This window comes from Electrona antarctica (assembly GCF_951216825.1).
Source record: "Electrona antarctica genome assembly, chromosome: 12".
NCBI lineage: Eukaryota > Metazoa > Chordata > Actinopteri > Myctophiformes > Myctophidae > Electrona > Electrona antarctica.
Genome location: NC_136793.1, coordinates 16,858,341 through 16,883,489, shown reverse-complemented (window position 1 = coordinate 16,883,489; position 25,149 = coordinate 16,858,341). Strand labels below are relative to the sequence as shown.

General features: G+C 44.5%; 1 protein-coding gene across 1 annotated transcript in view; it reads left to right on the top strand.

The window, feature by feature from the left end:
• The first annotated feature begins 4,759 nt into the window (after positions 1-4,759).
• LOC306934287 (dematin-like) overlaps positions 4,760-25,149 on the top strand; it is a 36,750-nt gene continuing 16,360 nt past the window's right edge. The window contains exons 1-2 of the mRNA XM_079516858.1: positions 4,760-5,118; positions 24,867-24,918. The gene's annotated coding sequence lies outside the window, so the exon portion shown is untranslated. The remainder of the gene's footprint in view (positions 5,119-24,866; positions 24,919-25,149) is intronic.

Genomic DNA, 25,149 nt, shown 5'->3' with positions numbered 1-25,149 from the left:
ATGTTCTGGCTCCCAGCCTAAGAGGACCACATGGCCTGTTCACTGTCGCTTGATAACCACTGTTGCCATGTCAGTTTATTAGAAGTGACTTTGGACTTGACTTTTTGTAATGTCACTTGTAAATGGTAGTTGCAAGTTGTGTTTTTGGGATTATTTCTAAAGTGTAGACTAGTTATTACTGAAGTGTATTTGTCTGCTGACCTCCATCTGAAATCATGTAGTTACTTAGCCCTGAAACATGACTGTCATGAATCATGATGATTATCATGACTGTAACGAAGACTCTGACTAGGACGTTGGGCTATATGATATATGACATGTTAGTATGACAATCCCTATATTTGGGCCCGAGCCGACCTAGTGCTGATATCGATAGATATGGTAGAACCATATATGGATAGAACCATATATGGATAGATCTAACTGGCTTAGTCATCGTGACAAGCCTGGTCGGAGAATATATAGAGGGTCGGCTTCAGGGAGAAGGCAGAAGTCAAAGCATCCTGGTTTAAGTTCTAACTGGACACCACTGCGGGGGTCCTAAGCTAAGTAATCAGCAATACAGCCTTGAGCTATTTTATATGGTCCTTCTTGAGTACGGATTAGGGCTTACCGCAGTAACGGGATGCTGAAGTCTTCCAGACACATACGAACCAAGGTATCTGGCTTTACAACCCAGATACCTTGAGTAGCCAACCCCTGACTCAGTGGCAAGATTCTAACCAGATGGTAACCCAGTTGCTGCCAGAGTCTGAACACTCTGGCAGTCCTGGCTGCTCCGCAGGTGAGCAGCAGTATCTCGAAGTTGTGAGATCCACTCTGTTGCCGCCAGAGCATGAACGCTCTGGCAGTCCTGGCTGCTCCTTAGGTGAGCAGCAGCGTCTCGAAGCTGTGAGATCCACTCTGTTGCCAATAGAGCCACGCTCTGGCGGTCCTGGCTGCTCCTTAGGTGAGCAGCAGCGTCTCGAAGCTGTGAGACCCACCCAGTTGTCGCCGTCAGAGCATGAACGCTCTGTCGGTCCTGGCTGCTCCATAGGTGAGCAGCAGCGTCTCGAAGCTGTGAGACCCACCCAGTTACCAGAATCTGGATGCCAGAATCTCGGAGCCGTGAGACCTCCCCGGCCCTTAGAGTCAGAGAGCACTGGTGATGTGCAGGAAAGAGAGAGCACTGGTGATGTGCAGGTAAGAGAGAGCACTGGTGATGTGCAGGAGAGAGAGCACTGGTGATGTGCAGAGCACTGGTGATGTGCAGGAGAGAGAGAGCACTGGTGATGTGCAGGAGAGAGAGCACTGGTGATGTGCAGGAGAGAGAGAGAGAGAGAGAGCACTGGACATGATCACCTCCCTGAAAGTAGCCAGGGTTGAAGTGATGGCGTTGTGTTGTAGACGCCAGGGTCGAAGGGGTGGCGTGGTGTTGTAGACGCCAGGGTCGAAGTGGTGGCGTGGTCTTGTAGACGCCAGGGTTGAAGTGACGGCGTCGTGTTGTAGACGCCAGGGTCGAAGTGATGGCGTCGTGTTGTAGACGCCAGGGTTGAAGTGATGGCGTTGTGTTGTAGACGCCAGGGTCGAAGTGATGGCGTCGTGTTGTAGACGCCAGGGTTGAAGTGATGGCGTGGTGTTGTAGAAGCCTGGGTCTGAAGCTGTGGACCACCTTTGATACGGTCAAGAGGGCGTTACTTCAAACTGGAACTGCATGGATTGGCTGACTCTGACCCATTGACAGGGAACGCCCTTAATGGGTGGCATGTGATTTGATTTTGAGGTTTTTATGACCCACCGTAACATCAAAGGAAGAAAGCGCGAAGCTTGGACGCCCTCAATGGGGTGGCTTGAATGGCTGACGTTTGCTGTTCAAGCCTCAGTATGCTTGTATTGGGGTGGCCTGAGGGGTCTACTGTTCAAGCCTTCTTGATATGGTACAGATTTCCATGTGAAATCTGGGGGTGGCAATGAATGGAACGAAGGCTTTCACCTAGAGCTTCATGTGTCATCGTGTAACGAAGGCTTTCACCTAGAGCTTCTGGTGGATATCATGAGAGCATTGTCTGGACAGCATGATGATGCAAGGGCATCGGAGCTATATCAACCCTCCCATAGATGTTGGAGCAGTTGGAGGACGGCAGAGGCTTCGTTCACCGATAGGATATCGAGATGAAAGTGCAAGCTGACAGACCAGAAGTCCAGGTTCATAGGGACCGAAGTAGTCCAGCAAGGAGGCTGGACGGTCACTCTTGCAGAAATGACCATGAGCATAACCGGAGACGAACAGTCATCATGCATGGTACGGTAGTAGCACCCAATTCTGCCGATCGTACACCAAGTAACCAGCAAGACGGCAAGAAGCCGTATGTCAGTACTGTAATAGCGGCACACACCATCTTGGGGTATGCGGCAGGTTCAAACGACTGAGTTTAATGGCGAAACGAGATTTGATATGACAGATGAAGCTGTGTTATCAGCAATGGACGTCGTCATGCAGGCAAGAAACTGTAAACTACAGACTAGGAGTGAAATGTGGTGGAAGGCACCCTCTGGCTCTTCACAGTATTAATAGGAGCCGGACCCGGTTGAACCGGAGAGCAGATGAACCTTTGCGGAACCCTAGGACACCTAAGATCGAGACGGGACAGGATTTACAAGAGGAATTACCGCAGCCAGCAATCTTGACTATAGCAGGAGAGTCCTTGCATGTGGGCTATCCACCGCCTAAAGGGAGAAATGTCATGTTAAAGGTGTGCAAAGTTCTAATTTGCAATTGTGGCAAAGTAATGGAAGTATATGCAGTTCTGGATGATGGTTCGGGGCGAACCATTTTGTTACACACAGTTGCCAAGCAGGTCGGATTGAGGGGTCAACCTGAAGAGTTGCGTATCAGAATCATGAGAGATCTTCAAGTTTTGCACGGGGTGGCTGTATCTTCCGAGGTATCTCCTGCCGTACAGCCAAACCAAGTCAATAATATTGAGGGAGCATTGATCGCCAAATAGCTTGGATTGTGAGCATACACAGATCGTCAGCAGACTAATGGAGAGAGATTAACATCTTCGAGAGCCTCCCTTGCTGGATAACTACCAGGCCTGGCCTGTTAGAACCTAGCCGAAAGAAAGGACAATTGTCTGAGTCTTCTGGATGCGGTATAGATTTCAACGTGAAATCTGGGGTGGCTGTAACGAAGACTCTGACTAGGACGTTGGGCTATATGATATATGACATGTTAGTATGACAATCCCTATATTTGGGCCCGAGCCGACCTAGTGCTGATATCGATAGATATGGTAGAACCATATATGGATAGAACCATATATGGATAGATCTAACTGGCTTAGTCATCGTGACAAGCCTGGTCGGAGAATATATAGAGGGTCGGCTTCAGGGAGAAGGCAGAAGTCAAAGCATCCTGGTTTAAGTTCTAACCGGACACCACTGCGGGGGTCCTAAGCTAAGTAATCAGCAATACAGCCTTGAGCTATTTTATAATGACAGTCATGGCGCAACTGCAGCCTGTTTTACGCAATCGCTACATACAGTCCAAACATGTATATAGACATTCCGATTTCAAATATAAAGTACTCGCCACATGTGCCACGGGTGTTAGAAATTTGCTGGTACAGCAATTAGCATTGCTGCATCCCGCGTTTAATAAAAAGCATTTTTATCCGAGCGCCCCGGCTACTTTTCTCAAACGGGGTTCGTTTGGGAAATACAAAGTTGCACACCGGGAGCGCACTCGCCTATTAGTCTGTATTGGCAGTGCGGTCAGCGTGCCTATATCGAACACACCGAGTGCCACACTCCTCCCGACCGATAGGGGCGTGTAATTGAAAGCCAATGGCAAAAAAACAGCTCGGATAAAAACATTTTTTTATTAAACAACGCGGGATGCAGCAATGCTAATCGCTGTACCAGCAAATTTCTAACACCCGTGACACATGTGGCGAGTACTTTATATTTGAAATCGGAATGTTTATAGGCTATACACGTTTACTTTAGACTGTAAATGTAGCGATCGCGTAAAACAGGAGGCAGTTGCGCCATGACGCTCGTGAAGTATGAGCGTCATGTGAACTGTTGTGTATTAATCATGCATAGTTGCTGTTGTTGGCTATTGTGTAAAATAGTCTCTGTTCCTTTAAGTGCTGGGCTGGGGGTGTGTGTACACATGCAGGTTGCTCTCCTTTCAGTATGCTTTGAGGTCCCGTTTTGTGATGTTCACAGTTGACAGTAAAGACAAACTTACCCTAAAGACTGGCCTGGTTATTTGCTCTTCTCAGATATTATATGAACCATGGCTAGTAGTTACAGCACTCTGACTTTTTAGGGCTTGATTTAATAGAACTGGTTGCTTGCTTATTTCTGTCGCAAAATCTGGCAACAGTGTTGATAAACTGTCATCTGTCACCAGCCGCGGGTCACCCGGCGGGTCACCTCACCAGAATGCCACCACACCACAGCCTGCCAAGTTGCACTTGCAATGTTGATACAGTAAAACTCTTAATATCAGATTATTAAATTGACAATATTTAAATTAAAAATATTTTTTAAAGTAGATAATCTAAATATAATTGTTTCGTCTTTCGTGATGTAAAATTGCCACATAAATTCTGTTGATGTTGCTCTCCGCCCCCTTCCACCGGCCAGTTGGAACAGTCCATGAGAGAGAGGGGGCGTGTGTGTGTGTGTGTGTGTGTGTGTGTGTGTGTGTGTGTGTGTGTGTGTGTGTGTGTGTGTGTGTGTGTGTGTGTGTGTGTGTGTGTGTGTGTGTGTGTGTGTGTGTGTGTGTGTGTGTGTGTGTGTGTGGCGCGCGCGCGTGGCGTATGGTGTGTGTGCAGCCTAGAGAGACGCACATTGCCGCTTGGCTTCTATCAGGGAACACAACTGCTGCTAGTAACAACCGCTCTATACCGAACCGAATATAGCCTGCCCTACACTGACACACACCCACTCTCACGCACACACACACAACTGGTGGCGCGCACATACAACACGTACGCGCACAATACACATGCCAGATGCACACACACACATTAGGCTACATTCTGGACTGTTTTTGGGGGAGCAGTGCAGCTGTGCAGGACAGAGAAGCTTCAGGCGTCACTCTGTGCGGCCACAACATTACAGGTGAGAGAGAGAGTGCGTGTTATCATGCCGCCCGCAGGGTGGGTGGGTGGGTGTGGGTGTGTAACGCCACGGTGTTTTGGACTCTGTTCTGCCCCGGCCGGGCTTTCCAGCGACCTTGGACCGCCATGGGGAGGAGAAGGAGGAGGCGGTGGCCGGGGATGCGATTAGATGAAGCGGAGATGTCAGGCAGCATCACCGTTGCTCTGTCTGAAAAGTCAAATAAAAAAAAACAACCCCTATAAAAACTATAATCAAGACACTTGCCACTTCGGGTTAGCCGTCTTTAACCGTGGAATTAGAAGAGTTGAGGCGGTGCTGCCTGCTTGCTGCTGCTCCATTTTTTGGGATGGCGAGATGGATGGATGGATCCGAGGGATTATTATGGTTTTACATAACGGACACCGGCTGGGCTGGTACCTACGGCGTGTGTCCGCACAACAGCTGATTCTGGGCGGCCTGCCTCTGGAGTCACACACCGCTGTCCTACAGCGACGCTGGAGCTCTCTTCGTTTATAACAGTGGTTTTCAACCCCTTTCATAATCAAAGTCCATTATTTATTTGACATGTTGAACCACGAACCACCATTCGATGGGCTTTAGCCTCTCAGATCCAAAACTTAGAATATTTTGTTGTCGTTGGATAAGATTTTGTCCACATTTCCATGCTGTATGATGTGGTAGGGGAGATATAGGCAAACAACAAAATAACAATTATTCTATTCTCTAAGTGTGTATTTCTTCTTCTAAATTAAGTAATGCAGATGTTTAACAATAATTTAACTCTTGAGAGCGTAACAGGTCCATTTGGTTTCGTTTTACACTCAAGAGTTAAAGATCTACATCTATAAGGGTCCATTTGGTTACCAACTGTCCATCATTTAGCTGCGGACCAACTGGCACCGCCTCAAGGAGCACTAGTGGTCCCCGGACCACTGGTTCAAAACCACTGGCTTGATTAAACTCTTCTAGGCTATTTCACTGTAATTACTCATGGTTTCATTATAGAATGGCAATGACATAGGATGTTGGGTTATTTTTTATTTTTTTCTACCTCCCCCTGAACAGCCTGATGGAGGGGCAATAGGAACTGGTCGGAATAACGTGTTCCTTCCATATGCTATGTCAGGCCGGGGAAACTCCCCTGTCAGGTGAAAAGAAGCAGCTTGGACTCCTCATGCATAGAAGGAAGCATGAGGTCAGTCCACTGCCCCCCCAGGTTGGCAGAGGAAGTGTAGCACCCAGGATTACATTAGATAGGCCTAATAGACACTGGGTGAAAAAATGGGTTGCAAAATCGTGGGATAATTTTTTTTGGGTTGGGTTATTAATGTAACACTCTGGTGCTTAACGTCCAAAATATTATTTTATATTATACAGAAATCGCAAAGTTTTCCATATTGTGTGGGCATGACATGTAGGCTACTATTTTAGTTGTATGGGCTTGAAAAATAAAAAGAAGCTAACTCGAGGTGTAGATATTTTAATGGAAAGTGCAATTAAACCCTTAATCCTGTCTGTCTGTCTGTCTGTCTGTCTGTCTGTCTGTCTGTCTGTCTGTCTGTCTGTCTGTCTGTCTGTCTGTCTGTCTGTCTGTCTGTCTGTCTGTCTGTCTGTCTGTCTGTCTGTCTGTCTGTCTGTCTGTCTGTCTGTCTGTCTGTCTGTCTGTCTGTCTGTCTGTCTGTCTGTCTGTCTGTCTGTCTGTCTGTCTGTCTGTCTGTCTGTCTGTCTGTCTGTCTGTCTGTCTGTCTGTCTGTCTGTCTGTCTGTCTGTCTGTCTGTCTGTCTGTCTGTCTGTCTGTCTGTCTGTCTGTCTGTCTGTCTGTCTGTCTGTCTGTCTGTCTGTCTGTCTGTCTGTCTGTCTGTCTGTCTGTCTGTCTGTCTGTCTGTCTGTCTGTCTGTCTGTCTGTCTGTCTGTCTGTCTGTCTGTCTGTCTGTCTGTCTGTCTGTCTGTCTGTCTGTCTGTCTGTCTGTCTGTCTGTCTGTCTGTCTGTCTGTCTGTCTGTCTGTCTGTCTGTCTGTCTGTCTGTCTGTCTGTCTGTCTGTCTGTCTGTCTGTCTGTCTGTCTGTCTGTCTGTCTGTCTGTCTGTCTGTCTGTCTGTCTGTCTGTCTGTCTGTCTGTCTGTCTGTCTGTCTGTCTGTCTGTCTGTCTGTCTGTCTGTCTGTCTGTCTGTCTGTCTGTCTGTCTGTCTGTCTGTCTGTCTGTCTGTCTGTCTGTCTGTCTGTCTGTCTGTCTGTCTGTCTGTCTGTCTGTCTGTCTGTCTGTCTGTCTGTCTGTCTGTCTGTCTGTCTGTCTGTCTGTCTGTCTGTCTGTCTGTCTGTCTGTCTGTCTGTCTGTCTGTCTGTCTGTCTGTCTGTCTGTCTGTCTGTCTGTCTGTCTGTCTGTCTGTCTGTCTGTCTGTCTGTCTGTCTGTCTCCATTATGAGGCTTTAAAAGCGCTGTTCCCCTGAGCTCTTTCTAGCTCCCACAGGAGACCCAGTCCATTATTCACATGCAGAGGTTCAATAGGACGAGAGACACAGAGAGAGAGAGAGAGAGAGAGAGGGAGAGAGAGAGAGAGAGAGAGAGAGAGATAGAGAGAGACGCACGCATGCACACACAGTTACACACACATCGGTAGCAGTGAGTGAAGCAGCTAGAATGAACAGATTTGGGAGTGACTGAGCAGGTAGGCTATAGTGTTGCTTGTTGTCGGGATTGAACCTGTGTCCTTTTTATTCCACACAGCTGTGTGTGTGTGTGTGTGTGTGTGTGTGTGTGTGTGTGTGTGTGTGTTGTTAATGGAATAATTGTTGATTATTACCAAATTCATGCCATCCCTGTTTGATTCCTGTTGTTTTACAATGCCATGGCCCTCCATATTTAATATAACGCATAACGGCAAAATACACCGGATGTCATTGTGATTGACGAGGACAGCAATGAGGTTTTCCTATTTGAAGTTTGCTGTGCTTTTGACTCCGGAAGCCTTCCTTACTAAACAAGTAAAATGCCAATGATTAGTGCAATGAAGCCAATATACATCTAGGCTACAAGTTTATATTTTTGGGCCATGTCCACATGCTGGTGGTCAGGGCCTTTCAGAGGATTATGAGGCTGTAAGGCAAGAAAATAGAAAGAGTATTACAATAAACACTCACACGGTAGGGCTCCAATAACACAGATGCTTTATTGCACCAAAAGTTGCTGTGACGTTTCCAGCTACACGCTCTTCATGAGACACACTCAGGGATAACTTACAACTTATGCCTAAACTTCTTCTACTTATTTTTTTTTACTTTTGAAAAAGCTTTTAAAATAAAAATTAGTTCAAATAGCCTATATCTAAAAGCTCACAAGGTGTCGATGGACCTGCACTGATTCTCAGCACCTAGCTTTTGGGATGTCTGTCTGTCTGTCTGTCTGTCTGTCTGTCTGTCTGTCTGTCTGTCTGTCTGTCTGTCTGTCTGTCTGTCTTCTTCAAGTGTAAGGCAAAGCAGCTAGCAAAATACTGCTCCATCTCCTGCAAATATAGGCAGCTCTATTTGGAGGAGATGGCACTTCCAGCATCCATAATTTTTCCCGGTGTTGGCAATATGACAGATGGAAGTGTATGACCAACTGTGAATGTGTTCATTATTGTTGTCTACATTCTGTCAACTTGATTGGATCTGACGCATATGTTATTTTGAATACGTAGGCCTGTGGCATCAGAAGCAACTGACAAATAATTGGGCCCATGTAATGTATTTTATAAATGTGGACTCAAATAAAGGAATTCAAATGTTGTACTGGGAGCAGCTGACCGGTATAACCATAGTCTAGTACTGTTGTACCGGGAGCTACAACCACAGTCTGATACTGTTGTACATTGCACAGTTGTACAAATTGTAGATGCATCATTGTCTCCACCAGGCCGAAGGCATGGGGAGAGAGTATGTTTTGCACTACTTCCGTGTGTGTGTGTGTCCGTCCGTCCTTCCGTCTGTCCGTTACCAGCTAATCTCCGGCACCGTTAACCCGGTCGATGCCAAACTTTGCACACACACTCCCTGGATGCCAACGATGAACCTCTGCCCCGCATTTTCCAGAAGGACCTGTTATAGCGCCACCATGAGGCAGCTTTTCACATTTTTTACCTAAAACTGCACCGATCTGCGTGAAACGTTGCATGCACACTCCCTAGAGGCCAAGGACAAACCTTTGACCTGCATTTTCCGCATCTGCCTTTTATAGCGCCACCAGGAGGCCGACTTTTGTAAAACACATTTTTTTATATTACTCCTCCAGATTCTGTCCAAAAATCTCACAAATCGTTACACAGTATCTCTATGGTCATGTGCTCAAGTCGGATCTGTCCGATATTTCATATTCCATCCTAATTGGCTATAATTGGCTTTCACAGTTTGCAAGATTGCCCCGTTTTGAACAAAAGCCTCAAATCATGAACGCAGCATGCAATTTACGTGAAATCTTTCACACATTTTCTTACTAGGCTGAGGAATATATCCCACCCTTTTCACATTGGCCTGTTATAGCGCCACCAACAGGTTGATTTTTGCAAAACACATTTTTGGAACAAAATGCCTCAAATCATCCAATTGCCATCAAAGGCAAACATGTTTATATTACTCCTAAACATTTTGCCAAACATCTCACACAGTCCTATCCTCCTGGTGGAGACCTGTGCCCAGAAGGGCACTTTTTCTAGTTTACAGTGTGTTAGCACATGTGCTAATTTTCACCACTTGTCCACAGGAGACGTTTCTAAAAAATACAATGACACTATAGTTTAAAAAACACCCAATCAAATACAAAAAAGTATACATTCTAATAATATTTACAGCAAAATTACAGTACCCATTACATAATCTCAAATACACAAGTAAACATAATCACTCTAGTAACCATTCAAGCTATACATGTGAACACAGTTGATTTGATTTCAACCATAGTTTGAGTCCTCTGTAGAACACGTTACCACCCGTCTCTAGTTTTAGAACCGTAGGCAAAGAGTTCCATAGGTTTGCTCCCTTTACTGAGAAGGCAGACTGTCCGAATGAGTTGTTACACCTGGGAACAATACAGTTACCACTTGTTGAGGCTCGTGTGGTTGCTCTACCAGAGCTCGGAAGTCTATCAACCAGTCCAGAGAACAGAGGTGAAACATGACCATGTAAACATTTAAAAATCAATTTGATAGTAGAAAAAACATTTTCAACATTTCCAAACGTAAAAAGGTTGTGTTTTTTTAAGATACCATGCACAGAGGTGCCATCTCATCGGTTTTTGATCCATGATTTTTATAGCCTGTTTGTATATGTTATTGGTTTTAAGACGGTTTGAGAGGATTGTGACCATGTTGTAATGCTGTATGCTAGGTGTGAGAAAATCATAGCATGCATGTACAACTGTGCAGTTTTAGCTGATAAGTCCCTTCTAATATGACGAAAACAATTTAGATTTGGTTTAACCTTCTTGCATATATGCTTTACCTGTTTTTCAAATTTTAAGTTTTTATCCAAGATTATTCCTAAGTATTTTACTTCACTCATTTCAGCAAGAGTTTCATTTTTTATGCGTACCTCAAAGGTGTCCGCAGCAGGCCTGCTGCGGATGGAGATACACATTGAAACAGTTTTTTGTACATTTAAAGTTAATTGTGACGACTCTAGCCAGTTTGAGATGTTCTCCAATTCCTGTGTCAGCTGCGCAGTTGCCATGCTGGCTGTTTTAGCAGACGTATAGATGACAGTGTCATCAGCATACATCTGGCAGCTAACGCCTGGACAGGTATTTGGAAGGTTGTTGATATACATGGTGAACAGCAGTGGTCCAAGTACAGACCCTTGGGGCACTCCCATGTTGTTAGGGAGCAGAGTTAATTTCTCCCCATTGACCCTGACACACTCCCTCCCAGATATGACTTAAACCACTGTAAAGCTTCTGCCGACATTTTAAAGTGCTTTAACTTAGTGTTGCCGTGTCTACCTCTTATAAGGGACTTTGGGCTTATTTTTCTGCTAAATTGGTGGCAAATTTTGGTAGTTGCTGGTTGTGTTTTTTGGGGCTTGTTTTGTTTCTAAAGTACTGCTTGTGTGTGTGTGTGTGTGTGTGTGTGTGTGTGTGTGTGTGTGTGTGTGTGTGTGTGTGTGTGTGTACGTGCACGTGTGTACGGCTGTACGCACGTGTGTGTACTGTGTATGTCCAGTCTATTCCTGGCTTGGTGACTCACCCACTCACTGTTATACAATAGAACTGGTACCGCTTTGACAGTTTGACAGTTTACTGCAAATAGAAAGATCCAGAATAGAACCTCATATATGATCATATTGTACTTATACTATACCAGGAAACATGATGTCACTTCAGCACATCGACATAGAAAGAGGTCTGTGATTTGGGGCCAGTAAACGTTTAGCAGTTTTAGCATTTAAAGGGATAGCGTTTAACTTTTCCCAGTTACACACTGTAACAAAACAATACATTCAGGTTTGTAGCCATCATTTCCCATAGCAGCAGTTATCAGCCACTGGAGTACTGCATGGGATTTACCTGTAGAAACACATTGTCCTCTCACTGTATTTCTGTGTTTTCACTGCAATGTGTTTCCACAGACACAGGTAAACGGTAAACACCATAAATGTGTTTATTGTTTTGTTATGTAAGGCAGTGTGTATGGATGCACACACAAAAGCTGTTTTTTCCAGTTCTGGGATCAGTTCCCAGGTTTCTTTTTCCAGTTCTGGGATCAGTTCCCAGGTTTTTTCCCAGTTCTGGGATCAGTTCCGAACTGCGCTACTGAATCTGTCGGCAGGGGCATTCAGAACATGTATACGTTGTTGTTAGTGCATGGGAATGAAAACAGGTGCCCCACCGGAAGAGCAGGACCTAAGGTGGCGCAAACGGGCAACATCCTGCCAGAGATGTGAGTGCCCCCTCTGCATATCGGATCAGCCTTCCCTTTCAGCTTCCCTAATGTCTGTCTTTCCTACACTGTCTCCCTCTTAGCAGCTCTCCTATACTGTCTGTGTGAGTGGCAGCGGTGGCCGAACGGATAGCGGCGCGGTCTAGATACCGGAAGGTTCCCAGTTCGAATCAGCCGTCCGACACGTTAAAATTACCACCGCTGAAATGCCCTTGAACAAGGCATCAACCACTACGATGAAATGTGTTCTATGAGCAGGGCCTGGCTGGAAACAAGTTCTTGAGCTTAGCCCAGATACCCTGGGTAAATATAGATTTCATTTCATTTCATTTCATTTCATTTCATTTCATTTCATTTCATTTCTGTCTCTCCTACACAGTCTCCCTCTCATCAGCTCTCATATAATGTCTGTCCCTCCTACACTGTCTCCCTCTCACCAGCTCTCCTACTGTCTGTCTCCTACACTGTCTCCCTCTCACCAGCTCTCCTACTGTCTGTCTCCTACACTGTCTCCCTCTCACCAGCTCTCCTACTGTCTGTCTCTCCTACACTGTCTACGAAAGAAAGAATATGTCTGCACACCGTTTTGAAAGCTCCCCAAAAACTTTATTTACCAAGGCGGGGTAAAAACAAAATAATCATCTGCAAGGACTTGATTTGATTTGATTTGATTTTGGTCAAAGAAATACAAGTAGGCCTAGTCACAATATAACTTAAACTCAGGATATACACATGAAAGCATAATAAAGCACTTGTTTCCAATGTGGTCCTGCAACACAAAATACAAATAAATTGTCCAATACATTACAGCACCAATACATTATATAGCATGCAGCAAAATACACAACACTGAAAACAACCTATAATCAAATCATAGAAACACACATCTAAAGTGCATCACTAGCCTGTAGCCTATTCCATATGAGCAGCTTGCTATTTTCAGAATTACAGCCACACTGTGACTGTCCACAACTAATACATTCCCATGTTACACTACATCACACGTGCAAAACTACATCACACGTGCAAAACTAGCGTCTGTAAAAATACCCGATACACTAAATAAAATAATGCCTAAAAATGCCTGAAAACAAATATCCACAAACAAAATTGTTCTCTGCGTGCTGTGTCCTGCCTGCTGTTATTATTTTTTTTTTCAATGTATTTTTATTGAGGCTCTGAAATTTCACAACTGTTCAATCACAATTCAATGTATATAGAACCACACATTTCTTTTTCTCAACATAACATAGGAAAGTACCTTGATACGGACATTACAATGCACAGACAAAAAACAAAGAAAACGCAAAAAAAATGACAAAACGAGTACACCACAGTATTGACATGATTGTACAATGTACATTACATGTCACCAGAGTCTTTGTTATTCACTACCGTTCAATAAGGTACATTGAAGTGCAGTCTAGAATGGTCCACTGTATCTAAGACTGGTTCCCATACCTTCGTGAACCCTTCCATGTTATCACGGAGGAGATAAGTCAGTTTCTCCAGAGGAACCACAGTCATTACCTCCTTGTATCAATCATCCAGTGTAGGAACGTCTCTATGAATCCAAAGCTTGAGTATAGTCTTTCTCGCTATGTATAAGAGTATTCCAACCAATGAGGCGTTGTGTCTGGTCCTTGCACTGGATACCTTAGCTGCTAGTACACACTGGAGAGGTGACAAGTTCAAATTATATCCAAGCAAGGTGTCCAGCTCATTCTTCACCTCAGTCCAAAACACCTGTATCTTTGTACATTTCCAAAGCATATGTGCATATGTACCAACTTCTGTGTCACATTTATTACAGTTAGGAGAGCTGAGACCAAGCCTGTCTTTCTCTATCATTATTGCAACTCAAAATAGTAAGTGTATTTCCTATAATTGTTGTCCAAGTATTGTCCTCTATCTGACATTCCAAGTCAATCTGCCACTGCCTTCGAATATGATCAGTGGAGTGGTTTGAACTTATATCAAAACATTCATACAGATAGGAAATACATATTTCTGGCACAGGTTGTGTAAGAATATTTTCTAGGAAGGATGTCCTAGGGGCTTGCATGTTCTTTGTTACATAATGACGGATTTGTAAAAATCTAAAGAAATGTGACTGTTGTAATGAATATTTATTCCTTAGATTCTCAAATGACTCCATTGTGCCTCCATTATATAGTTTAGCAAGCTGGTCCAGTCCCTTATCATGCCAAACCCTGAATACTGGGTCCTGATATGAGGGGAGAAAATCTGGGTTCTTCCATATAAGAGCCCTGCCTGCTGTTATGATGTCCAATCCATGTTGAATTCTCAAAAAGTGTGTGGATTAATGAAAGCTGGTGTTCTCGGATCAGTTTATCGGATCAGCCTTATGTTAATGTCCATCTCCCTTTAGCTTTCCTAATGTCTGTCTTTCCTACACTTTCCCCCTCTCACCAGCTCTCCTACTGTCTGTCTCTCCTACACTGTCTCCCTCTCAGTTGGCCTACTGTCTGTCTCTCCCACACTGTCTCCCTCTCAGCTGTCCTACTGTCTGTCTCTCCTACACTGTCTCCCTCTCAGCTGTCCTACTGGGAGAAGGTGAGCCTTGGGGAAGAAGCCTAGAAGTAGTGTTATTTTAGTTTTGAGAGGTCTGCAGTTTTGATTGTAGTGACATTGAGATGTTAGTGAACCATGAGGTGCGCGCATAGTTGAAGTGACATTGAATGAGGGCTCCAGTCCTCTGTGATAAAAATCTTAGTTGAGTTTCACTATCACTTTTGTTTAATAATTCATTTTTAATAATAATAATACATTTTATTCACAACGCACTTTACATTTGAAACAAATCTCAAAGTGCTAAAAGGAAAAATAAGAATAAAAACAATTAAAGCGTTCTGTGATCGCCTAAACAGCTACAAACACACAGGGCATCTTAAAAGTCCAACTATAGGCAAATGCCTTGCTAAAAAGGAAGGTCTTTATTCCCATTTTAAAAGAATCCACGGACTGTGGTGGTCGGGGAGGGCATTCCACAGCCGAGGAGCAGCTGAGCAGAAGGCCCGGTCATGGTGCAGAGTTTTGTTTTGGTAGTTTTGAGTGTGTTTGAATTTCCAGAGCGGAGGGAGCGGGTGGAGGCTGGGGGTTCAATGAGTTCCTTTAAGTAGCGGGGGGCGTTGCTGTGGATGCACTGATAGGTGAGGAGGCAGACCTTGTATTGAATCCTGAAGGAGACGGGAAGCCAGTATAGGGAATGGAGTATGGGTGTGATGTGTTCATTCTTTCCACCGGAAATGATATTTGATTGATTATGTGGTCACCACCAACTGTGACCGTACAGTCTGAGGACTCATTGAGGTTGTAGTATGTTGTGGACCCACAGGTTCTGGATTTTGTTTCCATGCACTACGTACGTGTGTGTGTGTGTGTGTGTGTGTGTGTGTGTGTGTGTGTGTGTGTGTGTGTGTGTGTGTGTGTGTGTGTGTGTGTGTGTGTGTGTGTGTGTGTGTGTGTGTGTGTGTGTGTGTGTGTGTGTGTGTGTGTGGAGGCTCAGGGAGGTTGCTGTGACGCTGGTGGCCCAGTCTGAGGTCTTATCTCTGGGTACAGCTGCAGACGGAGGGGGGCCTCGGGGGCAGACATGCATGAAAACATCACAGTCAATTAATTTCACTTGAACTTCATGCAACGTAGGCTCAAGGTAAAATGTAATGTAGATAGCATGTATTCCCCCCGCGGGATAATAAAGGTATCTACAGTATCTATCTATCACTTTATGTAGATACAATGTATAGATCAGTCATTTTCAACCAGTGGTCTGGGGACCACCAGTGGTCCTTGAGGGGGTGCCAGGGGGTGACACAGGTGATCTCTATAGCTAAATGATGGGGAGTTGGTATAACCAAATGGACCCATATAGATCTTTAACTCTTGAGTGCGTAAAATGAAACCAAATGGACCCGTAACATCTGCATTCATTAATTTACAAGAAGTCTACACAATTTGAGAATGTAGAATAATTGATATTTTGGTTGTTTGCTTGTTGTCTCTCCTATGGTACCAATATCAATACAGCATGGAATTGTGGACAAAATCTCATTCAAAAAGGCTAAATCTCATGGTGGTCCTTGCATGGCTCAAATGCTGAATAAATAAATAAACCACTGCTTTATCTAAAATTCTAAATGAATAGATACATAACACTGTATCTAATACATAACACCAAAATCAGTGGCGTACACACAATGACATTATTTACATTCTGGTATTTCTGTCTTCAGCTGGTATAGAACCAAGGTTAATTAAATAAGGTTAGGAAGCGAAGACCGTACGGTGGACTCCATGTTGCTCCATGGAAGGAAAGAAACATGCGCAATTGAGACCAGGAAGTTGTACATGCCCAAATTTGGGCATGTACAACTTCCTGGTCTCAATTGTGCATGTTTCTTTCCTTATAAACCTTATTTAATTAACCTTGTATAGTATAGAACCAGGAAGTTACCCTGATGACACGTCGGCCAATGACAGTGTGAATGGGTGTGGCCCTGCAGACAGCGATAACAGAATGCCTCAAGTACATGCATTCACGTGTGCGCTGTGCACGCACACACACACACACACACACACACACACACACACACACACACACACACACTGGCACACACAAACAGACACATGCACAGGTTCACTGAGGTGATAACACAGCTTGCAGTAACTGACTGTGTCTTGTGATTTCTACTGCGACATTGGCTCTGCTGCCAGCATTTTATATTGTACAGTACATGCTATTATAATGTTACCTACAATTTATAATCGTACATCATTTTATTGTTGATTCTCTTAATTGTAATTAACAAACAATAGTTTTTGCACATTGTCATGATTTTTGTTCAGTAGATTGATACAATTTGTGTCTTCACTTTTATGCAAAGCATTTGTTACTTTGTTCAGTCTAGTGATTGATGTCTTGGTTCACATGGCTTCTATTAAGAAAACACTTGAAATTGAACATGAGTAGGCCTACACATAAATGTAGACCTAATGAAACACATTGTATAACTAACAGACAGACAGACTAGACTCGCTCTCTCTCATTTGATTCAATTCAAATTCAATTCAAAGGAGCTTTATTGGCATGAGAAAACAGTTTACATTGCCAAAGCAAAAGTTAAACAAAACAATATATGTACAATTAAATGTAATGCATGTAATAAAACAGAGCTGTGATTAGTAGTCCTTAACTGTTTTTTAGCTCCGTTGCTAGCCACCGCTAGCGTCCACATAAGAAACAGCCAAAAAAAGCATGCGCATGCACGCCATCTTTATTGACATTATGGCTCATAATGAGAGGAGATAGGCATTTCATTATGACATCATGACATTAAGGTGGTTGTATTCCGTTAAGCTAGATCTCCACTGAGCCAGTGGCCATTCGACGGCGAAAGAAGTTGGAAAACGTCTCCTGACGAAAAGCTACCGTCGATATCGCCGTGCAGATGGGTCGGAACCCATTGATGAGCATGTTCTGTCGGTTGCCGACCTCGGAAGCCGTCGATATCCGTGTGGTAGTGATGAGGGGGGTATCTAGAGGTGGACCTCTAGTCTGCTACTGGTGTAGCCATGGATCACGCGCAACGCTTGTCATGTTTCAGGGCTCACTACCAGTGAAGCAGGCCTATAAGCCAGAGACATTTGCCCGTCGCACATTTTAACTATATACCATATTCTCAATCTCAACTCTCAATTACTATACCAAACAATCAACTCCAAAGCAAAGCTATAGGCAAAAATGGTACTGTATGTGTGTTTTGTTTTGGTGCGAGACTCTGGTGTTGCCCGATTCTGTGAGTGAAACAAGTGACCAGTGACCAGGTCCAGCCCCAAAGAAATGACTAGTTTCACCACTTGAGTCCTATTACATCATTTTCTAAAATAATCTTGAAAGCAAGCCCAAATAAGCAAATACATTTCAGAAACAAGCCCAAACTAAAGCAACCCGCAACTATGAATATAACAAGCTCAAAGTCGCTTACATTAAGGAGACCTGGCAAGGAGACCCCAGCACTGCAGGCTACTTAAAACAATATTCCATCAGCAGACTGGTTACATACCGGCAGTCCGAAATCCAGCTATTCTGACGCACTGCCATTCCGAAATGCTCAATAGCCTACTAACCCTAGTGTCCCTAACCGTAAAACTCCAGTTTTAGGTGATAAGGTGACCACCGAAACGGTGGCTTGTAAAAACAGAGAGATGTATTTTGGTGAGCGCCGAGCGGTGAGTCGCTTACCACCGTGGCGTGACGTTATGTTGTAGTTTTCGGTGGTCATCTTATCACCTAATACTGGAGTATGAATAGGCTTTAACCATTTGGTGGAGTCACCTTTTCACATGCTTCTCACACATCTTGCTGCTGTTTGCACATTGTTGTACTTCACCCAGCAGATATGAGAGTTTTATATAGTCATATTTTTAAACTATCCTTGGGTGATTGTAGTCTTTGGGAATATGTGTCTCTGATGTCTTTCTACAGTGGGTAGGTGGTTTGGAAGTGTAGCTCAGTTTCTACCTCATTTAATGTGCCGTTGGTGCCAGACACTGTCTTCTCTTGGGAGCCAGGTTTGCCTCTGCATGGCTGCCTTTCTCGTTAGCAAGACTGTGTTCACTGAGTCTCTCACGGCTTCCCTTAGTTTTGGATCAGTCACAGTGCTGAGCTATTCTTTCACTGTTTATTGTCTGTACAGAGCTAAATAGCATTCCATGTTGCTTCTTTCCAGTGTGTCAGATAGCTTTCGTTTTGTTTCCTTATAATTTGGTTTAGTCCAGTAGTAGGTTTTGTGTCTGGTGGTTTTGCTTGTGAGTCCCAGAAACAACTGGCCATGAGGGGACATCTCTCTAGGATTCCACTGTACTGTATGCGAGGGCTTTGTTATGGAGAGTGTCTGGGTTACTGTCCTTGCAGGTCACGGTGGTTATAAAATATGTTATGCTACCTTCAGTGGTGGGAAATAACTACCGTATAAGTACCGTAAATAAGTACCGTACTTAACACATTAACTGCTATTGACGTAGATCTACGACACGTCATAGCCAATTCAGAGGTTGAGCGCCAATGCCGTAGCTCTACGTCTTATGGTCCGTTTATGATAGCTCGCCGTTGTAATGCTACATACATTAGCTTGTCAATTGATTTAGATATAGTGGGTATCGTCCTAATTCTGCTCTGCATGCATCGTTTGGTGTTTTCCGTTGTATTTTCTGTTGTATCCGTTCTAGTGCAGTCGTATTTATATAAAGGAACTAGAACATGCATTTTAAAACTGTTTTTTATTCAGTATCATATTGTTTATGTCCCTCAAACATATTTCTCTGATATAACCAGTCTGTATCATTTCTGTCTGGCTTCTACAGTAAAGCAGTTTTAGCTGCAGTACCACAATGTCCGGATGTGGTGGGGGACCGGGTGCTGTATGCAAATTATTTTCTCCCCTCCCACCTCTTTGACTCATTATAATAAGGCCCACCGCCCCTCCCCTCCCACAGTCTCCAAAGATGAAATGCAACTTTGGAAGTGCGTGCGTGCGTGCGTGAAGCCTCACATATAACACAATAGGAAAGTTATGAACGCCATGATGAGTTTTATTATACCAGTGAGAACCAGAGGCTTCATTCAATCACGTGTAGTAGTAAAGTGTGTGTGTGTGTGTGTGTGTGTGTGTGTGTGTGTGTGTGTGTGTGTGTGTGTGTGTGTGTGTGTGTGTGTGTGTGTGTGTGTGTGTGTGTGTGTGTGTGTGTGTGTGTGTGTGTGTGGTCTGTCTCCCACGCTCCTGTCAGCTGATTGGATAGCTATATATTTTGTAACCTAGCAACCTTCAAATATGCTCCAGCATTCCTATGTGCTATCTCCAGTCCACTCCACTCCATCACCAATACTATTACTCCCACACCGGGAGGACATACATACTGTTGTATCCTCCTGGCTCACCTACCAGTAAGGAGCCTCCACCTGGAAGATATAGTGCCTCCCGAGAGAGAGAGAGAGAGAGAGAGAGAGAGAGAGAGAGAGAGAGAGAGAGAGAGAGAGAGAGAGAGAGAGAGAGAGAGAGAGAGAGAGAGAGAGAGAGAGAGAGAGAGAGAGAGAGAGAGAGAGAGAGAGAGAGAGAGAGAGAGAGAGAGAGAGAGAGAGAGAGAGAGAGAAGAGCAAGACAGTGTAGGAGAGACAGAGAGAGAGAGAGAGAGAGAGAGAGAGAGAGAGAGAGAGGAGAGCAAGACAGTGTAGGAGAGACAGATAGTAGGACAGATGAGAGAGAGACAGTGCAGGAGAGAAGGACAGTTGGAAAACTGAGAGGGAGAGGTATTCTGATGAGTGCCATTAGCTCCTAATAGGTTACCTTATGTATAACAGCCTCTAGCCACAGGTATAACAAAGTACATTTCATTTCCTCTCGGGCGTCTCCCTAGGGAGGTCCTCAGAGGCATGTCCCACGGGTAGGAGATCCCGGGGCAGACCAAGGCGCAGTTGGAGGAAACACATCGACTCACTGGCCTTGGAACGTCTCAGGATCCCCCAGGAGGAAGTCACTAATGTTGCCCTGGAAAGGGATGTCTGGAGCTCTCTTGTGGAGCTGTTGCCCCCGCGACCCGACTACGGATAAGCGGTTGAAGATGGATGGATGGATGGATGATGTCTTGTGTGAGCTTGTAGATCAGTGATATTGGATGCGAGAGTAGCCTATAAAGTACACTGTAAGCATTTTATCCCATTAAAACTGGGAAACTGATCATTTTAGATTTTAGCTAGAAACAGGTTTTTCAGAAAACTCTTATTTAATCTGCTTTAGGACAGTAGCAGATGTACGAGCTTGCAAAAGAAGAAAAAAACAAAAAAAGAAAAGAAAAAGCAGCAGCACCGGACCGGGAGCCGTAGTGGTCGGAACAACAGTTCTATTGAAGCCAGTGTGAGCTGGGTGGACAGGCAGGCGAATAAACAACCTCTGTGATTTGTTGTAACCTTTCAACAACATACTGTAGAAGAAAAGCTAGCCCATCTTTTTTTTTTACCTGATCTTTAGTTTGACTGTCAGCAGCACAACACATTGTGCAAGCTGGGTTCTGACTGAGCAGTGTGGGTGGTCTGTGGTCAGTGTTACCAGGTTATTCAAGAGCAACAAGTGGCCTGGTATAGTCCATAGATATATATATATATAAGAAAGCTAGATGGCTCTCCCGCGCTGCTGGCCAATGAGAGAGATGTTGCTAACATTGTGTCTATGGGCATATACTTTTTAAATAACTATAACTTGCTTAATTTTCAACCGATTTTCTAACGGTTTGGTTTGTTATAAACATCAGAGACGTCTGCATACTTATATGCTTTTATAAGACATTAAAAAAATAAATTAAGCAGATAAGCGTCCTGAATCATAGCCACGTTGATAACGTTTGTATTAAACCAACCCGTTTGTAAATCCGTCAAGATTTGAGCGAGTTTTTGTGCGAGTTTTGAGCGAGTTATTTTTGTTTGAGCTGCCATAGAACATACTGTACTGTAGCCCCTCAGCAAGATGGCCGCCGGGTGAACTACGTCAGAGACTCCGCCTTGAGCCATCTAGCCTTTATATATGTCTATGGTATAGCCTACCGAAACAGACCCGGTTTTAACACATCAACCTATACGTGTCGTGAGCTTGTAGATCTGCTAATTTCAAAAGAATGTTCAAATAAATGTGAAATATTCGGAATAACACAAATCTTGGCACGAAATATTTTCAGATAGGGGTCCTTGACATGAAATTGAGTACCACTGGTTTAAACAACATTTAGGAAGCAAGCCCAAATACACTTTAGAAACACGCTCCCGAGAAAACGCAACTACCAATACTTACAAGTAACTTTACAGAAAAAACAGAGTCAAAGTTGACACGCAGACATGGTAACACTGATGGGAGCATGCACACATAGGCCTATGCCAGTATGCACACGCAAGGTCCGTGTGGTGTGTTCATAATCCCATGTGTGAGCATTCTCTCATGCACACGTCCATGCTCACATCACATGCGTGTGCATGAGAGAATGCGCACGCATGGGATGATTCGTGTGGCATGCACGTGCATGGCTACACAGCAAATTCCTGAGTTAACGGTCCTTTAAATAGACTTGATATTTATGGATAGGTTATTGTTGCCAGGCAACACATGATTCCATCCACAATGCATGAAGAGGTTTAAGGATTTGGTTTTCGCTTCAAATCAAACATCTGATCAATATACCGTACTGAGCGAGTGGGTGAGTGAGTGGGTGGGTGAGTGAGTGAGTGAGTGAGTGAGTGAGTGAGTGAGTGAGTGAGTGAGTGAGTGAGTGGGTGGGTGAGTGAGTGAGTGAGTGAGTGAGTGAGTGAGTGAGTGAGTGAGTGAGTGAGTGAGTGAGTGAGTGAGTGAGTGAGTGAGTGAGTGAGTGAGTGAGTGAGTGAGTGAGTGAGTGAGTGATATCTCTCAGATTTAAAATCATGTGGATAGCTTTTCTTTTTGCATCCTTTCATAGATAGAAACACGCCACAGACACACACACACACACACACACACACACACACACACACACACACACACACACACACACACACACACACACACACACACACACACACACACACACACACAGTGTATAGAGCTATAGTTAAAACAAATGAAAAATCTATAATAATGCATCACAATCAGAATCTCTTTGTCATTGTACTGGGCAGCGAAATTGAGATAGCGATCCAACTCAGTGCATTCAAAGTCAACATAAAAACAGCATGGGTTATGGATTATAATCCATGGATGGGTTATGGATTATAATCCATAACCCATCTGCAGCTACGATTTACACCACCTGCATTTTGACGGGCGGACATAGTTGAAGGTGAGACTGGTAAACATAGCTGAAGGTGAGACAGATTAAGGCCTGTTCATAGTCCAGTTTTCGGTGAAGAGGTGACCACCGAAAATGACGTCACGCCGCGGTGGTCACCGCTCACACAACACATCTCACCACCGTTTGTACTATGGCTAAAACTGGCAAGGAGACTTGTGCTGTGTGACCTGAGGTTTGCACTAAAGTTCAGTACAAGGAGACTTGTGCTGTGTGACCTGAGGTTTGCACTAAAGTTCAGTACAAGGAGACTTGTGCTGTGTGACCTGAGGTTTGCACTAAAGTTCAGTACAGTACCTATAACAATAACAGTATAGTTGCACTGCTCAGTTCACACAGCTGTGACTTTTGAAAATGTCCCGAACACGCCTGAACATTTCACCAACAGATAAATCTATTCAGATAAAGCAAAACAATTATGTCACGCACAAATAATTGTGATTTCCTCAAATAATTACAATTAGGCAATTGTGTAATAATTGTGCCAGGACTAGTAGTAGCTGACCTGTACTGGACCGGAGCCATGAAAAGACGTGTGAGGATGCATGTGATGTTGCTGTGTGAGACGGTTGTTTGGGTATGATACCTAATATCTGCATCTTATTGATCAACTCAGATGCAACCATTAAAATGTTATAGATCTCCCTCTAGAGACGCACGCATGCACACACGCACGCATGCACGCACACACACACATACGTTAACCTGTCAATTATTCACAAGCACCATGACACTATATACCTACCAAATATCAATAGTGTGTGTGTGTATGTGTGTGTGTGTGTGTGTGTGTGTGTGTGTGTGTGTGTGTGTGTGTGTGTGTGTGTGTGTGTGTGTGTGTGTGTGTGTGTGTGTGTGTGTGTGTGTGTGTGTGTGTGTGTGTGTGTGTGTGTGTGTGTGCGTGTGTGTGTGCGTGCGTGCGTGCGTGCGTGCGTGCGTGCGTGCGCGCGTGTTATGGAGGAAGGGGTGATGTAGGTCTTAGGCTACACAGATTCCACATTCATTCATTGTAAAACTAATGTTTGCAGTGTTTGCTCCACTACTGTTTTCAAACCCCTCAAACAGGAAGGTGTGAAAATACGTCTGGGTCACATGTTATCTTTATGTTTTGGAATTCCCTTAGAGAAATTGAGAAATCTAGTGAAAATAGCAGATCTATATACAAGCGCGCAACGCAGCACGCAACGCAGCGCGCAACGCAGCGCGCAACGCAGCGCGCAACGCAGCGCACAACTTGCGTGCTTGTAGATCAACTATTTTCACTACTACTCAAATATTACCAGTAAGACGCCTGAGGGCGAGAAGCGAGCACGCATCCGCCTAGGTGACAGCAGACTGCTGGGTGAGCACTGACGCTTTGGCATGGGGGGTCAGATCAACATATCCGCCTGGGTGACAGTAGACTGCTGGGTGAGCGCTGACGCTTTGGCATGGGGGGGTCAGATCATGAAAATAAATATTTTTAAATATATACATCTATCGCTTTTGAGTGCGGGACAGTAGAAATGGAGACGCACGTTCCCGTCCTGATTGGCTCTTATCAGTGATGACGTGCCATTCCCTTCTTGGTCATGTCCCTCATGTGACCACTTCAACCTCATACTTGGCTTACCGGTGTCCCTCAGTACTCTATATAGTTTTCTGTTTTGGCTCTACACTCAGTAAATATCTTCGCAGGAAAATAGCAAAAATAACAAGCCTCAGAATCAGATCAGAGAGCTTGTGTTGCAGAGCTTACAGATCAGCTAATTTCTGTAAAAGCGTTCCACAGAATACAGATGCTAAGTGGTTTAAGTGGTTAAGGGAGATATGTACATGGACAGAGAGACAGGCCGGCGGCGAGGACCGTGGAACTGGGGGATGTGTGATGAGGGCCGGGGGCACTGGGGGGAGGATGTGTTATTGCATGGATTAAAGTTCCCAGTAGCCACGACTGATTTGTTGCGTGTTCGTTTGTGTTGCAGGGTGGCAACTGACAACAAATGCACACAGACATGATCCCCTTTTCTCCCTGAGGTAAGAACACGCACGCACGCACGCACGCACGCACGCACGCACGCACGCACGCACGCACGCACGCACGCACGCACGCACGCACGCACGCACGCAGCACGCACGCACACACACACACACACACACACACACACACACACACACACACACACACACACACAGAGCACATCATTCTCTCTTATTACTGCCTGAGTGCTTTCATCAGTGAGTATATGACCCAAAGTCATTGTGTTT